This window comes from Triticum aestivum, chromosome 1B (genome assembly GCF_018294505.1).
Source record: "Triticum aestivum cultivar Chinese Spring chromosome 1B, IWGSC CS RefSeq v2.1, whole genome shotgun sequence".
NCBI lineage: Eukaryota > Viridiplantae > Streptophyta > Magnoliopsida > Poales > Poaceae > Triticum > Triticum aestivum.
Genome location: NC_057795.1, coordinates 450,502,547 through 450,520,178, shown reverse-complemented (window position 1 = coordinate 450,520,178; position 17,632 = coordinate 450,502,547).

The following is a 17,632-nucleotide window of genomic DNA, read 5'->3' as shown; positions in this document are numbered from 1 at the left end:
TCTATGATTGACATCATACTTAGCAAGCATCTTACGGAAAGCACCATGAATAAAATGTGAACCACCATCAGTCATAAGATATCTGGGGACTCCAAACCTCGGAAAAATAACTTCTTTAAGCATTTTAATAGAAGTGTTATGATCAGCACTACTAGTTGGAATAGCTTCTGCCCACTTAGTAACGTAATCAACATCAACTAAGATATGTGTATAACCATTAGAGGCAGGAAAAGGTCCCATATAATCAAATCCCCAAACATCAAATGGTTCAATAACAAGAGAGTAATTCATAGGAATTTCTTGACGTCTACTAATGTTACCTATTCTTTGACATTCGTCACAGGATAATACAAACTTACGAGCATCTTTTAAAAGAGTAGGCCAATAAAAACCAGATTGTAGTACCTTGTGTGCAGTTCTATATCCAGCGTGGTGTCCTCCATAAGATTCAGAGTGACACTTACGTAGAATCTATTCCTGTTCATGCTCAGGCACACAACGTCTAATAACACCATCTACTCCTTCTTTATAAAGGTGTGGATCATCCCAGAAGTAATGTCTTAAATCATAAAAGAACTTTTTCTTTTGCTGGTATGTGAAACTAGGCGGTATAAATTTAGCAACAATGTAATTAGCATAATCAGCATACCAAGGAGCAGTACGAGAAGCATTGACGACCGCTAATTGTTCATCAGGAAAGCTATCATTAATAGGCAGTGGGTCATCAAGAACATTCTCTAACCTAGACAAGTTATCTGCAACGGGGTTCTCAGCTCCTTTTCTATCAATAATATGCAAGTCAAATTCTTGGAGCAAGAGAACCCATCTAACAAGTCGAGGCTTAGCATCTTTCTTTTCCATAAGATATTTAATAGCAGCATGATCAGTGTGAATAGTAACTTTGGAATCAACAATATAAGGTCTAAACTTATCACATGCAAATACAACTGCTAAGAACTCTTTTTCAGTAGTAGCATAATTTCTCTGGGCAGTATCAAGAGTCTTACTAGCATACTGGATAACATTCAATTTCTTATCAACTCTTTGCCCAAGAACAGCACCTACAACATAATCACTAGCATCACACATAATTTCAAAAGGTAAATTCCAATCAGGTGGTTGAACAATAGGTGCAGTGATCAAAGCTTTCTTAAGTGTTTCAAAAGCTTCTACACAATCACCATCAAAGACAAAAGGGATATCTTTTTGTAATAAATTAGTCAGAGGCCTAGAGATTTTAGAGAAGTCCTTAATGAACCTCCTATAAAAACCGGCATGACCAAGGAAACTTCTTATACCTTTTATGTCCTTGGGTCATGGCATCTTTTCAATAGCATCAACTTTGGCTTTATCAACTTCAATACCTCTCTCGGAGATCTTGCGCCCCAAGACAATGCCTTCATTAACCATAAAGTGACACTTTTCCCAATTCAGGACGAGACTAGTGTCTTTGCATCTCTGCAAAACTCGATCAAGGTTGCTCAAACAATCATCAAAGGAGGATCCAGAGACGGAGAAGTCATCCATGAATACCTCACAAATCTTTTCACAAAAATCAGAGAATATAGCCATCATGCATCTTTGAAAGGTAGCAGGTGCATTACATAAACAAAAAGGCATACGTCTATAAGCAAAAGTACCAAAAGGGCAAGTAAAAGTAGTTTTAGATTGATCCTTCGCTAACACAGGTATCTGAGATAAACCAGAATAACCATCTAGAAAGCAAAAATGTGTGTGTTTGGATAGCCTTTCTAGCATTTGATCAATAAAAGGTAAAGGGTAATGATCTTTCTTAGTAGCTTTATTTAACTTACGGAAATCAATTACCATCCTATAACCTGTAATAATTCTTTGCGGGATCAATTCATCTTTATCATTAGGAAGACGGTAATACCTCCCTTCTTAGGGACACAATGGACATGGCTTACCCATTCACTATCAGCAACGGGATAAATAATACCTACCTCAAGGAGCTTTAGTATCTCCTTTCTTACCACTTCCTTCATCTTGGGATTTAATCATCTTTGAGGATCTCTAACTGGTTTGGCATCTTTCTCCACTGAAATCTTGTGTTGACATAATGTGGGACTAATGCCCTTAAGATCGTCCACAGTATATCCAATAGCTGCATGGTGCTTCTTCAGAGTTTTCAATAATCTTTCTTCTTCTTTCTCTGAAAGGTTAGCACTAGTAATAACAAGATACATTTATTTTTCATCAAGATAAGCATACTTAAGATTATCAGGTAATGGTTTAAGTTCAAACACGGGATCACCCTTGGGTGGAGGGGGATCCCCAAGAATTTCAACGGGAAGGTTATGTTTCAGCATAGGTTCCTGTTTAAGGAACACTTCATCTATTTCTTCCCTTCCCTTCATAAACATATCGTTTTCATGGTCTAGCAAATATTGTTCTAAACGATCAGTTGGAGGAAGAGCAATGGAAGCAAGACCGATAATCTCATCCTTACTAGGTGGTTCCCTTTCACGAGGTTGTCTACTAAACTTCGCAAATTAAACTCATGAGACATACCATCTATGCCAACAGTAACAATATTCCTTTCACAATTAATCTTAGCACTAGAAGTATTCAAGAAGGGTCTACCAAAAATAATGGGACAAAAGGCATCTTGTGGGGAAGCAAGAAGAAGAAAATCAGCAGGGTATTTAACCTTCCCACACAAAACTTCAACATCTCTAACAATCCCAATAGGTTTAATGGTATCCCTATTAGCAAGCTTAATAGTAACATCAATGTCTTCTAATTCAACGGATGCAATGTCGTGCATAATTTCTTTATAAAGATCATGAGGTATCGCTCTAGCACTGGCACCCATATCACATAAGCCATGATAACAATGGTCTCCTATTTTAATAGAAATAATAGGCGTGCCTACGACAGGTCTAAGTGTCTTAGTATCAGGTCTAGCAATATTAGCAGTCTCACCCAAGAAAGAAATAACATGCCCATCTAAGTCCTCATCCAAGAGATCTTTAACCATAGCAATACTAGGTTCAACATTAATTTGCTCAGGAGGTGTATAAGTCCTAGTATTAATCTTACGAACAACAGTCGAAGCTTTAGCATGATCCTTTATCCTAACAGGAAAATGGGTTTTTTCAACATAACGAGTAGGAACAATAGGATCACTATAGGTAATAGTCTTTTCTTCGACTGTAATAGGTGCAACTACTTTCACTTCAATAGGAGGATTATATTTAAACCACTTCTCCTTAGGGATATCAACGTGAGTAGCAAAAGATTCACAAAAAGTAGCTACTATCTCAGAGTCAAGTCCATACTTAGCGCTAAATTCACGAAAAACATTGGTATCCATAAAAGATTTAACACAGTCGAACTTAGGTGTCATACCTGACTCCTTATCATCGTCGGAACTCCAATCTTCAGAGTTGCTTTTAATTCTTTCCAATAAGTCCCATTTGAAATCAATAGTCTTCAGCATATAAGAACCAGTACAGGAAGTATCAAGCAGGTTGCGATTATCAAGAGATAGTCGAGCATAAAAATTCTGAATAATCATTTCCCGAGAGAGCTCATGATTGGGGCATGAATATAACATTGACTTAAGCCTCCCCCAAGCTTGAGCGACGCTTTCTCCTTCGCAAGGCCAGAAATTATATATGTAATTACGATCACGATGAACAAGATGCATAGGATAGAACTTCTGGTGAAATTCCAACTTCGATCGCTTATAATTCCAAGATCTCGTATGATCACATAGCCTATACCATGTCAATGCATCTCCCTTCAAAGATAAAGGGAAGACCTTCCTTTTGACAACATCATCGGGAATACTTGAAAGCTTAAATAATCCACAAACTTCATCCACAAAGATAAGGTGTAAATCGGGATGCAATGTTCCATCTCCTGCAAATGGATTAGCTAGTAGTTTCTCTATCATACCTGAAGGAATCTCAAAGTAAATATTTTCATAAAGTTCAGTAGGTTGAGGAGAAACTCTTTGCTCTTCTGGTTGGGGTGAAGATACCCCAAACAAGCCCCTCAAAGGATTAGTTTCCATAGTGACAAGTAACAGAAAATTTCAGCATACTATATAAATGTTTTCTTACCAAGTTCCACTTACCAAAAGCGCTACACTCCCTGGCAACGGCGCCAGAAAAGAGTCTTGATGACCCACAAGTGTAGGGGATATATCATAGTCCTTTCGATAAGTAAGAGTGTCGAACCCAACGAGGAGCAGAAGGAAATGATAAGCGGTTTTCAGTAAGGTTTTCTTTGCAAGCACTGAAATTGTAGGTAATAGATAGTTTTGTGATAAGATAAATAGTAACGAGCAACAAGTAAATAAAGTGAATAAGGTGCAACAAGGTGGCCCAATCCTTTATGTAGCAAAGGATAAGCCTGGACAATTCTAATAATGAGAAAGGAGCTCCCGAGGACACATTGGGAATTATCGGCAAGCTAGTTTTCATCACGCTCAAATGATTTGCGTTCAGTACTTTGATAATTTGATATGTGGGTGGACCGGTACTTGGGTACTGCCCTAACTTGGACAAGCATCCCACTTATGATTAACCCCTATTTCAAGCATCCGCAACTACAAAAGAAGTATTAAGGTAAACCTAACCACATCATTAAACATATGGATCCATATCAACCCCTAACGAAGCAACGCATAAACTAGAGTTTAAGCTTCTGTCACTCTAGCAACCCATCATCTACTTATTACTTCCCCATGCCTTCCGCTAGGCCCAAATAATGATGAAGTGTCATGTAGTCGACGTTCACATAACACCACTAGAGGAAAATACAACATACATCTCATCAAAATATCGAACGAATACAAAATTCACATGACTACTAATAGCAAGACTTCACCCATGTCCTTAGGAACAAACGTAACTACTCACAAAGCATATTCATGTTCATAATCAGAGGAGTAATAATATGCATAAAGGATCTGAACATATGATCTTCCACCAAGTAAACCAATTAGTATCAACTACAAGGAGTAATCAACACTACTAGCAACCCACATGTACCAATTTGTTGTTTTGATACAAGATTTGATACAAGAGATGCACTCTGATGGAAAAAGTTACAACTGTAAAGTTGTGCGTCTCGTCAAAATGGGTGGATTTTAATATAAAAATCATCTTAATCCGAGGTCGTATGCAACCTGCGGAGGCAAAACAAGGTCAGAAACAGAAGCTGCAGAGTCATTTCGGACCGATCGAGTTGATTTGATCGGTGAGACCGAGTTGGTCCGAAAATTTACTAGAGAGTTGGCAATATTGACTCGATAGGACCGAAATGAACAAATCGGTGAGACCGAGTTGGTCCGAGAAATTACCAAAGATTCCTGTCCGAGTTAGGTTAGGGTTTTTGATGTTTTGAACGGAATTTTTAGTCCTTTTCTTGTACGGGAAGTCCAGCCGCCTCATAAATAGATGAGAGGTGACGGCCGATTGAACAACACACAATGGAACAAATCAATCTACTACTTTTTTGTGTCCATTATCCCTCTCGCTTGTATCTTTCTTCTCGTTCTTCGTTCGTTCCTCTTCATTGCAGGGCGGCGAACCTCGAGGCCCTAGGAGTGGTCAGGCCGACCTAGGGCAGCCCATAGCTGCCACGCACCCTGACGGGGTCCCTCCCGGGCTTGTGGGGTTTCGGGTCTACAAAAGAGCCTGCCAGATTGTCTTGCATACCGCGCTTCCGGCGGGTCTCCTTTGACGTGAGCTGCGGTGCATCACCCCCGGCATCGAGGGTACACGGTGACGTGTTCGTGTGCGAACACACTTTTTAGCAACTCCGCTGGGGACGAAGCTTTGAACGGTCTCCGGCCTGTTCTTGCTACGAAGAGATCGTCATCTAGGGTTCGTAATCTACAAAGGTAATATGAATACCCAATTCACATATGTAGATGCAAATAATGCATATGTTGTTGCTAGATCATCTAATGAGCATAATGTATCGGCTAGCCCTAGTTTTATCAATCATGCATCTAATTATGCGCAAGGCCGATGCAAAACAATCTTCATGCTTCAAATTCTTATGATTTTAGCAACGTACAACATATGTATCTAAACTCTCATGCATCGGAAACCCCACAAATCCATATGCCGATGAACAACATGATGGGTTTGGTTAATCAATTTGAAACACCTCATGTTAAAATTTCCAATAGCATACAAGAAAGTGTTTCACCTTTTTATTCATCGGCAACTAATTTGCAATATGTGAATCCAACCATGCCGATGAATGAGAGAATTGGCCATGCTACTACTAGCTATTTGGCCAGTTATTCTCAACCATCATATGCTACACCTCATGTTATTAATTTTTCGGCACCATACACAACTGTAGATGTTCATAATTCGGCTTCACACCTTCCTGGTCATAGCCGAATAAATGTAAATTTTACAGGAGCGGTCGTGCCCAATATAGTAGAAGACGAGGTAGTGGTGGCTACATTGAAGAGTTTAGCCCAAAATAAGAGGATTAGTGCTATTTTCCTTGAACAACATGAAAAAGGGCTATTTCCTGATTATGCTGCAATAAAAGCTAGAGTTTTGCAAGAAGATGAATCTTTGCCAATTGATAAAATTGGCGAGCAAAAAAATGGTTTTACAACAATGCATATGCCTTCACCTAGTACTATATCATATTATACACCCCCTACACTATTGCAAAATTTCGGCAACACCTGTGTGTCATTGCCGAAAGAATCTAAAAGCATTGGGGGGGCAATCATATCCGGAGTGGGATGAAATTGAGAAAAAGCTTAAAGACAACTTTGCCGCTCGCCGTCAGAAACAAATAGAAAAAGAATTGGCTCAGATAAAAAAAGCATTGCCAATTGGTAGTATCAATGAAAAGAAGGATGATTCGGAACTTGAAAATGCTTCGGCTGAAAAAGCCGAATCAAGTAGTATATATTTTGAATCCATCAAATCCAAAGAGGCAAGCATTATTGAGAAAGGGCATGGCAAGCATAGCAAAACAACCATGCTCTATTTTTCTGAAGTTAATGGAACCTACTTCCTGCCCTATGAGTTCTGTGCCATTGACAAGCCTCAAGGACAAGAACAAGTAGTCGAACAAAGTTTGGCTGACATGGATCTTCAAAGCAATGATGCATGGAATCAAGAAAAAAGATGATGACAAGGTGTTGGGGAGCCATCCAAAGATGGAGCAAGATGTTCATCAAGTGGCACCACCATCATGCTCTCCCAACATATTTGAAGAGGTACGCATAGCGAGTAATTTACCTATTTTCAGATTTGGTCAGAACTTTATTGTTGATGCATCTATTAGAAAAATCCTCATAAGTAATTTTGAAAGAGCAATGAAGAAGGGTAATTTACTTGTTAGCAATAAAATTGTTACGGAACATATCGGTCAACCCATTGCGCCATTTATAAAGACCGATAATGACTTATTGTTACAGCCAAAGCTATCCGTGTTTCTTTGTCTAAAGTTCATATCTTGTTGGGTAGCTTTGCTTATTTTGTACTTGGCTTGCACTTGGTCTCAATTGAGACATGTATGTTCTAAATATCTTCGTTTCAAAAATTTAAAGCCAAGGTTAAAATCTTTTGGGAAAACCGATGCTAGTATAGTTTCTTATTTAAGGACATCGGAAAATGAATGCGAAAGAGAATTCATAGCCGAATGGGAAGATGCCAAATCTGAACCATTCATTTGCTTAACTCCAAAGCCGTTCTCACAAAAAGATCGGCTAGAAAACAAAAGGTATACCTTCGATTCAAGCATGTGTGATCAAATATTTGATTTGTTGCTAAAAAATAATTACATAAGAATTCTTGATCGCCATGTCAAGCCATCAATCCAAGGACGAATGTATTGTAAGTTGCATGATTCGTTCAAGCATAGTTTTGAGGATTGCAATATGTTTTGTCAAATAGTTAAATCGGCCATTGAAAAAGGACGATTGAAGTTTGTTGAAACACCAAGAGATGACCAGTCTATTCCGATTGGTCCCAATGGCAAAAAGTTTTTGCATCGGCTGCTTCAAGCCGATCCATTTAAAGAGAATATAAAAGCTGCAGGTGATGGGATCAGGCTTTCAAGTAAAGAAGTTGTTGAAGAGCATAAAAAGCATAATCTTGAGGGCGAGAGTTCCATCGAAGCTACAATGGAGACGCCAAGGACTGGGGGGCAGCAAGCAAATCCAATGATCGATGAAAGCAAACCAAAAGAAAACAAAGGCCGGAATAAGCGCAAGTGTAAGAGATCAAAAATCACCTTCGCTGAACTATTGGATAAATATCAAAAGAAGAGTGAAGAGAAGAATGCTTATCGGCCAAATCATGCAAAGAAACCAAGATCACCCCCAATGCGCAAATATGAGGATTGGTATTGGCAAAGTGATAATTTTAAGGCAACATATTCATATCCTTATTTTGGGCCGCCAATGCCAATGCCGTGGATGCCTCCCTATGCTCATATAGATACATATTCATCATGGGACAGGTATGATACAAGGGCACATTCTCCATCTTATTCTAGACCATCTCACCAATACTATGCAGCTCCAAGGAGATCAACATTTGAACAATCACGCGTCAAAGACCGTTTCAATCATAAGGAGTGCCAAATCAATTGATAAAAATCAGAGTGCCAAATCTGAAGAAAAGAAGTTAAGAGTGCACAAAGCCAAAAAAGAATTGCCATTGGTCAAAACAGAATCACAGCCGAGATGCCCACTCGGCTTATCATATTGGCAAAAGAAGAAATTACAAAATCTTAGTGCACAAGAGCTGAAAAAGAAGAACATGTCATGGGTTCCCAAGAAGATCAATCAAGACAAAAATGATGTGCATGCTTCTATTGCAACAAGTACAATAAAAGTGAAGAAGGAAAAGAATGAAAGCAACAAACAATTATGCTGAAGGTGCGCATCACAACATCAAAATCTTTGGTTAGCACATCATCCATTTTCTTCAACCATGCCGTTAATGCCTTTGCCATGGAATTCATCCCTAGGTGCTATACATATTGAGGCTTTCGGTGATTCGTAATGAGTAGTGCAACAAATATTCAAGGGTTATCAATGTTTTGACGAATCACTTACAATTTATCTTGAGGCATGTCTAGATGTAATATCCTCCTTGGGTTGCTTTGAAATTATTCCCACATCTAGACATGACAATTCCAGAGAGTTGGCGCAGCAGGCATCCGGCTACTATGTTAATCATGGTGTATTGCATTTCTATCAATAGCCGATGCTTTGTCTCGTCAGCAGAGTTAAGGCCGAACCGAATTCCACCTCTTCGGCCACTAATGAAATTTTTATGCAGGCGAAAGCAACGATTTAAGAAAGTTCATTGTTAATTAACTGCAAAGTCCTAGCAAAAGGGTGAACAATATGGTTCGGAGGATGACCCTGAGATACATATCTATGGAACTTCATCATCGGATTGTTAACAAAGTTGAGAAGGTTTCACCCAAGATTACATCAAGGATTCAAACAATAATGGCCGATATATATTTATCACCCTAAGCACATGCAAAGTGGCTGATGGAGTGTTGACATCGTCCTTAGAACCAACACGGTACAAGCTATTTTTCGGCATGCTACCTTTGCCGAAAAACAGGGGGGCATGTGTTGACGCTCAAAAATGGCATGATCGCGAAGAGTGACTTGAGTCTATAATGGGATGAGGCTAAAATTATGAGTTCATGTCACTATTTGATGGCCCTCTTCAAGATGATCGAAATAAATATGAAGATGGACCAAAACGGAGCTCAAGTGCAAAAGATATGACAATTTTGGAGATACCCGTGTTGACACCAGATTAAAGAATGGCATAAAACCTAATTAAGATGGCCTCCGATGGAAAAAGTTACAATTGTAAAGTTGTGCGTCTCGTCAAAACGGTGGATTTTAATATAAAAGTCGTCTTAATCCGAGGTCGTATGCAACCTATGGAGGCAAAACAAGGTCAGAAACAGAAGTTGCACAGTCATTTCGGACTGACCGAGTTGATTTGATCGGTGAGACTGAGTTGGTCCGAAAATTTGCCAGAGAGTTGGCAATGTTGACTCGGTAGGACCGAAATGAACCAATCGGTGAGACCGAGTTGGTCTGAGAAGTTATCAAAGATTCCTGACCGAGTTAGGTTAGGGTTTTTGATGTTTTGAACAGAATTTTTAGTCCTTTTCTTGTACGGGAAGTCCAGCCGCCTCATAAATAGATGAGAGGTGACGGCCGATTGAACAACACACAATCGAACAAATCAATCTACTACTTTTTTGTGTTCATTATCCCTCTCCCTTGTATCTTTCTTCTCGTTCTTCGTTCGTTCTTCTTCATTGCAGGGTGGCGAACCTCGAGGCCCTAGGAGCGGTCAGGCCGACCTAGGGCATCCCATAGCTGCCGCACGCCCTGACGGGGTCCCTCTCAGGCGTGTGGGGTTTCGGGTCTACAAAAGAGCCCGCCGGATTGTCTTGCGTACCGGGCTTCCGGTGGGTCTCCTTCGACGTGAGCTGCGGTGCATCAGCCCCGATGTCGACGGTACACGGTGACGTATTCGTGTGCGAACACAGGGTTTGAGAGGAGATGGTGTTGGTGAATATGTTGATGAAGATTGACCCCGTCCCGATGAGAGGATCGTTGGTGATGACGTTGGTGATGATTTCCCCCTCCTGGAGGGAAGTGTCCCCGGTAGAACAGCTCCGCCAGAGCCCTAGATTGATTCCGCCAAGGTTCCGCCTCGTGGCGGCGGAGTTTCGTCCCGTAAGCTAGCCCACGATTTTTTCGAGGGTAAAAGTGATGATATAGCAGAAGATGGACGCTGGAGACCCACCAGGGGGCCCAGGAGATAGGGGGCGCGCCCTATATGGGGGGGCGCGCCCCCTGTCTCCTGGACAGGGTGTGGCCCTCCTGGCCTATTTCTTTCGCTCAGAAATTCTTATTAATTCCAAAAAGTTGTTTTGGGGAGTTTCAGGACTTTTGGAGCTGTGCAGAATAGGTATCCAATGTTTGCTCTTTTTCCAGCCAGAATTCCAGCTGCCGGCATTCCCCCTCTTCATGGTAATCCTTGTAAAATAAGAGAGAATAGCCATAAGTATTGAGATATAGTGTGTAATAACAGCCCATAATGCAATAAATATTGATATAAAGCATGATGCAAAATGGATGTATCACCGATCAAGCTCGGCCTCTCTCTCTTCGTACATGTGCACTCGAGGTGAGTCATGAATAATGTCGCAGGGTAACACAACCTTTGTGCCGTACACCATGAAGAAGGGCATGTATCCAGTAGTGCGGTTGGGCGTGGACCGCAGCCCCCAGAGTACGGAGTCAAGCTCCTCAACCCAGTGATTGTCTGATTCTTTCAAATACCGCACTAGTCTGGGTTTAATGCCGCTCATAATAAGACCATTTGCCCGTTTGACTTGACCGTTTGTTTGTGGGTGATAGACGGAGGCGTAATCGAGCTTAATGCCCATATTTGCACACCAGTATTTCACCTCATCGGTTGTAAAGTTAGAGCCGTTATTGGTGATGATGTTGTGTGCAACACCGTAATGGTGCACAACGCCGGATACAAAGTCTATCACTGGTCTGGCTTCGGCCATTTTAACAGGTTTGGCCTCTATCCACTTAATTAGTGAAATTATCCACCATGACCAACAAATATTTTTTCTTATGGCTTCCCCCTTTAAGGGGTCCGACCATATCAAGCCCCCAGACAGCAAAAGGCCAAGTGATGGGGATTGTATGTAACGCGGTGGGTGGCATATGGCTTTGATTGGCGAGAAGCTGGCATCCGACGCAATGTTGGACCAAGTCCTGTGCATCTGCTCGGGCTGTCAGCCAATAGAAACCTGTACGGAAGGCCTTGCTTACAAGGACCCGAGCCACGGCATGAATTTCAGCCAAGAGCTACCGCCCCTCCTCCTCGTAGATACATCTTTGAAGTACTCCGGTAGCGCTTTTCTTATAGAGTTCTCCTTCATGAACCTTGTAGGCTTTCGAGCACCAAACAATGCAGCGCGCCTCATTATGGTCCTTTGGGAGTTCTTGCCTATTAAGGTAGGCCAAGAAGGGTTCGGTCCATGGGGCAATGACTGCCATGATAAGATGGGCCGATGGTGTGATTTCGGTGGCTAAGGCCCCGATGATATCGGTGTGTTTGACATCTGGGGTTATAGTCGGATTCAGACTAGAGTTGCCGCACTCCCCTTGCCACACCACGGATGGCTTGGAGGGCCTTTCCAGAAAAATATTAGGTTGGACGGGGTCGCATTTAGCGCCAATGCGGGCAAGGACATCTGCCGCTTGATTACTTTCTCGAGTCACATGATGAAACTCGAGCCCCTCGAACCGAGCCGACATTTTGAGAACTGCGTTACGGAAAGCCGCCATTTTCGGATCTTTGGCATCAAAATCTCCATTTATTTGGGATATTGTGAGGTTTGAATCCCCGCGCACCTCCAGGCGTTGTATGCCCATGGAGACAGCCATCCGAAGACCATGTAGTAAAGCCTCGTATTCGGCTGCATTGTTGGAGTTTGTGTATAATATTTGGAGTACGTACTGAACTGTATCTCCAGTGGGGGATGTTAGGACAACACCCGCTCCTAGGCCTGCAGCATTTTGGAGCCATCAAAGTGCATGACCCAGTTGGAATATGTGTCGTACTCTATAAGGCGTTCGACTTCTGTCCATTCAGCGATGAAGTCGGCCAGTACTTGGGATTTAATGGCCCGTCGTGGTCTGTATGTTATGTCAAATGGGAGGAGCTCGATGGCCCACTTGGCAATCCAGCTCATGGCATCGCGGTTGTTTATTATGTCATTGAGTGGTACTTCGTAGGCCACCATGATTGAGCACTCTTGAAAGTAGTGTTGTAGCTTCCGGGATGCCATGAAGACCGCGTATGCTATTTTTTGGTAATGAGGGTACCGGGATTTGCATGGTGTGAGAACAGTAGATATGTAGTATACCGGCTTTTGAAGCAGGAATTCGTCCTCCTCTCGTTCAACAACGAGCACCGCTCTCGGTGTCAAAACCGGCAGATCTCGGGTAGGGGGTCCTGAACTATGCATCTAGGCGGATGGTAACAGGAGACAAGGGACACGATGTTTTTACCCAGGTTCGGGCCCTCTTGATGGAGGTAAAATCCTACTCCTGCTTGATTAATATTGACGATATGGGTAGTACAAGAGTTGATCTACCACGAGATCAGAGAGGCTAAACCCTAGAAGCTAGCCTATGGTATGATTGTTGTTCGTCCTATGGACTAAAACACTCCGGTTTATATAGACACCACAGAGGGTTAGGGTTACACAGAGTCGGTTACAATTGGAGGAGATCTACATATCGTATCGCCAAGCTTGCCTTCCACGCCAAGGAAAGTCCTATCTGGACACGGGACGAAGTCTTCAATCTTGTATCTTCATAGTCCGGGAGTCCGGCCAAAGGTCATAGTCCGGCCATCCAGACACCCCCTAATCCAGGACTCCCTCAGTAGCCCCCGAACCAGGCTTCAATGACGATGAGTCCGGCACACAGATTTGTCTTCGGCATTGCAAGGCGGGTTCTTCTCCAAATCCCATCTACCTATTGAATAGTGTCCGGCTTATGATGAATGTCACGCTCCTCGGCTTCCGCGCCCAATAATGGCCATTTTCCACGTGTCAAAAGAATGTGAAAAGACAGGGGTTCTTTTTTCATTTACCCCCTTAGCTGCGCAAAGGGGCCGCCTATAAAAGATACGGGGATTTTAGATCCGAAATCACATCATCTTCCCTCCGCGAGCATCCATCTGAGCGCATTCCACAAAGGGGATCCTCCCCCCAGCGTACATGGTCCCAGTTCGAGCCGGGCTTGCTACCTATAGTGGTGGAGAACAGGCGGAGAGCGTCCCCAATCCCTCCAAAGGAGAGCGGGTATGCTTTGTCCCTTATTTGATAAGAGGGCTCAGATTTCCAATTCATCCGTTTCTCCGGGGGTTACTGGAGTTCTATGGCCTCCAGCTACACCACCTCACGCCTGCCTCCATATTGCATATTGCGGGCTTCGTGGCCCTTTGCGAGCTGTTTTTGGGTATCGAGGCCCTTTTCACGCTGTGGAAGAGGTTATTCTGCCTCGTGCCCCGCTCTCAGGAGGGGTCGATTTATCAAGTGGGCAGAGCCGAACTATGGTGCGTCGCCGAGACCGGATATCTATCCGAAACCCCAAAGAAGGCATCCGAGGACTGGCCTTCAGAATGGTTTTATATAGACGACGTCCCTCTGCCGGACCCTGTACGGATCGGCCTCCCTGAGTTCAATAATGCCCCCTTAAAGAAACGCCTGAGCTGGCGTCCATGGAGCCCTCAGAGGGAAACTGACAAGGACGTCCTTTACCTAATGAGCCGGATAAGGTTATTAGCTCATTCCGGACTGACCATGATCGAAGTCATGGCCACATGCATTACACGGGGGGTGCAGCCGCTTCAGTACAGAGGCCACCCCATGTGGGATTTCAATGGGGAGGACGACGCCACACGGTGCGGCCGCAAGGGGGCGGATTCGGCTGCCACTCTAATGAAGATCTTATCCGCTTTGTACAAGGGAGAAGAGGAGGAATTCCTCCGTGTCAACCCACGGGGCGGATTCTCTATGTACAATCCTCCAAGCTGGGTAAGCGAACACTTTCACTTGTCTATCCGTTTTCAAATTCCCATAGTTAAGTACTTAGTCTAGCAATTTTAACGCAGGAGCTTCGCCAGACTGTAAAGGAGATAAACAACCCTCCTTCACAACCCGAGGACCCGGAACGGTCCCTCGACTCGGACTCACAAGAGGACCCGGACTTATGCGTGGAGCTGATTGATGGGGTGTTTCATCAAATTAGTAAGGACAACACCTTAGTGGCCATTACGGCCGATTATCCCGGACTACTTCCAGCCTCAAAGGTAACCGAGACCGAAGTCCCAGTACTTTCAAGATGATCCATCCATGCTTATTTTTGATCGCCGTATACCAATGGCGTTTTTCTTTTGCAGGGGAAATCCTTGAGGCGGAGGGTCGAGCCCGCGGTGGCTAGCCAACAAGGGCCATTGAGGCCCGGCGGGCTAAAAAGAAGTGCGGACCGGATCGAGACGCCGGCGCAACGGTACGGCGTGCGACTTTAATGCCCAGGGTTTATGCCTTCAATGTATATTGACGTTCATGCTCTCTTCAAGAAGAAGAGCGCCCGCCGGACTATATCCACCGGCCAGGCTTCAAGGCTGGGTCCGGAAGCGGAGGCGAACACGAGGCGTGCACCGGACGCTCCTCCGATAGAGGACATGGACGGGCAATCTGCCACCAATTCAGAGGTGGAGAGTGCCATGAACCACAGGCGTCACCGGACTGTTCTTCGTGACGCATGTTTTTCCCAAGAGGCGTTGGACGCCTTTAATACAGGAGATGCGTACCTCCGTGCCGCTCAAAATGGTCTAGCCAGAGCCATGGAGCAGTATGTAAAAGACATACGGGTGAGTAAATCTGATGGTTATATATGTCAGTAGCCCCCGAGACTTGAAATAGTTAAAATAACTAATTTAAGGATCATTTGTTATGCAGGATCTTACAAAAAATAATACGCAACTGTCCCAGGAGCTGGAAGAGTGCAAGGCCCAACTTGAGGCCGCACTAGCCACTTCAGATAACAGTGGAGATGGGTTCGGAGTGGATCCGGGCAAGCAACAACTCTTGCGCTAGTTAAAGGCCGGCGAGAGCGTGCTTACGAGGGTGAGGCAAGAGAAGAACAAGCTTCAAGATGCCAATACCCAGCTGGGCGAGGAACTAAAGGATGTTCGTGCTCAGCTTTTGGATTCCGTAAAGGAGAATCAGTGACTTCGACGCGGCATTTTTAGTAATTGCTTGAACGAATCTTAGAAAAATAGTTTGGCAAGGAAGTCGATTGACAGAGTTATGTCTGTAGATATGCTGACAGGTCGGCCTGCAAAGGAAATGCCCGGTTCTACGGGTGACATTCTTCCCGAGCTATCGCAACTGCACGAACGAGTTCGGCAGGCGATGCAAGCCGTCGTCCAGGCTTTGTGTCCATCCCTCTCCATGCACGAAGGCCTTGGAGATCTTACAGAGAAGCTGAAAGGAGCGTGGCAGCGCTTCCGATTATGGAAGATATCGGCCTGCCGTCAGGGCGCCAGGGAGGCCTGGGCCATGGTGAAGACGCGGTACACGAAGGCTGACCCAAACCACATGGCCGAGGTCGGACCTATGGGGCCTGGCGGGAAGGAGATCCCTGTCAGTTTAGTGTATGGCCAGGTAGAGCTGGCCGCCAAGTATTCCCAATAGGATTGTAAATTAGACAGCCTGTTGGATGGTATTGAAGAAGAATATACCCTGTCAAATTGACTATGTAATTTAAAATGACATGTAAAATGCCTTCTAGACGGATTGTAGACCGTTTGTCATTGCGGACCTTTTCGCTTCAACCTCCGGACCCGATAGTCCAGAGTGTGTCCGAATACCCTCTCGGTTATGCAAGAACCGGGGCATGCGTGGAGACCAGGCGTAGGGGTCGTTAGTGCTTTAGCAGACAAGTGCCCAACTAGTTATGTTATATTACATGGTTAGTAAGAAACATCTTCCAGGGAGAATAGTTCCGTTAGGGGTTCCTTTCCCTGGGAGGCATGCCCTAAAGTGCATGTCCGGACAGCGAAAAAAGCAGAAAAGCATCTGGGGGAAGATAAATAAACAAGTGAAAAATCATCTTTTAGTTCACCGACCGAATATTCCCTTAAGAACGCTAGCTTTCGGCTTCACCCATTCTGAGGTACACATCCGGCTGACCTGGCAGTAACAATCGCAGAGGTGCTCCCTTTACCACCTAGCCGAACAACCGGGAACGTAGGGTTAAGCACAGGAGCCAGGCAACCCAGCTTAGCCAAAACTTAAGTCATATCGATGCATATAATGGTGAATAAAAGGTTCGAGCGGAAGTGTCACACATGTGTTGGGCATGAGGCCCGTGTATATAATCTTCTGGTAAGGAAGCCCCTAGGTATAGTGAGCGCGGGTGGCGCGTCAATTATGTGCGAACAATGCGCAAGCGAGCCCTTAAAGGCTTGTCAGAAAAGGGGAGGGAGAAGGAGAGAAATATAAGGCAGCTAATGTGTTAAAAATAGACAGAGGAAGGAGACGAACACAGAGTCCGGCGCTAGGCGTAGAATCTTCGTAGGCGTGCTGCGTTCCATGGGTTCAGCTCGAGTCGGTTGTCCGATGCATTTCGCAGATGGTACGCTCCACCAGTCAGGACTTGTTCGATTATGAAGGGACCTTCCCATTTGGGCTTAGAACTAGTTCGCCAACATTGTAAGTTTTGGCCCGTACTTCTCTGCTTTGATATCTTCGAGCCTGCTGTTGATAGAATGCGGAACGGGCTTTTGCCACGTCGCGCTCCTCCTCCAATGCGTCCAAACTGTCCTGCCGATCGAGCTCGGCTTCTCTTTCTTCGTACATGCACACGCGAGGTGAGTCATGAATTATGTCACAGGGCAGGACTGCCTCTGCGCCCTATACCATAAAGAATGGTGTGAATCCGGTAGTGTGATTCGGCGTGGTCCGCGGCCCCCAGAGTACAGAGTCGAGCTCCTCTACCCAGTGCATGTTAGATTCC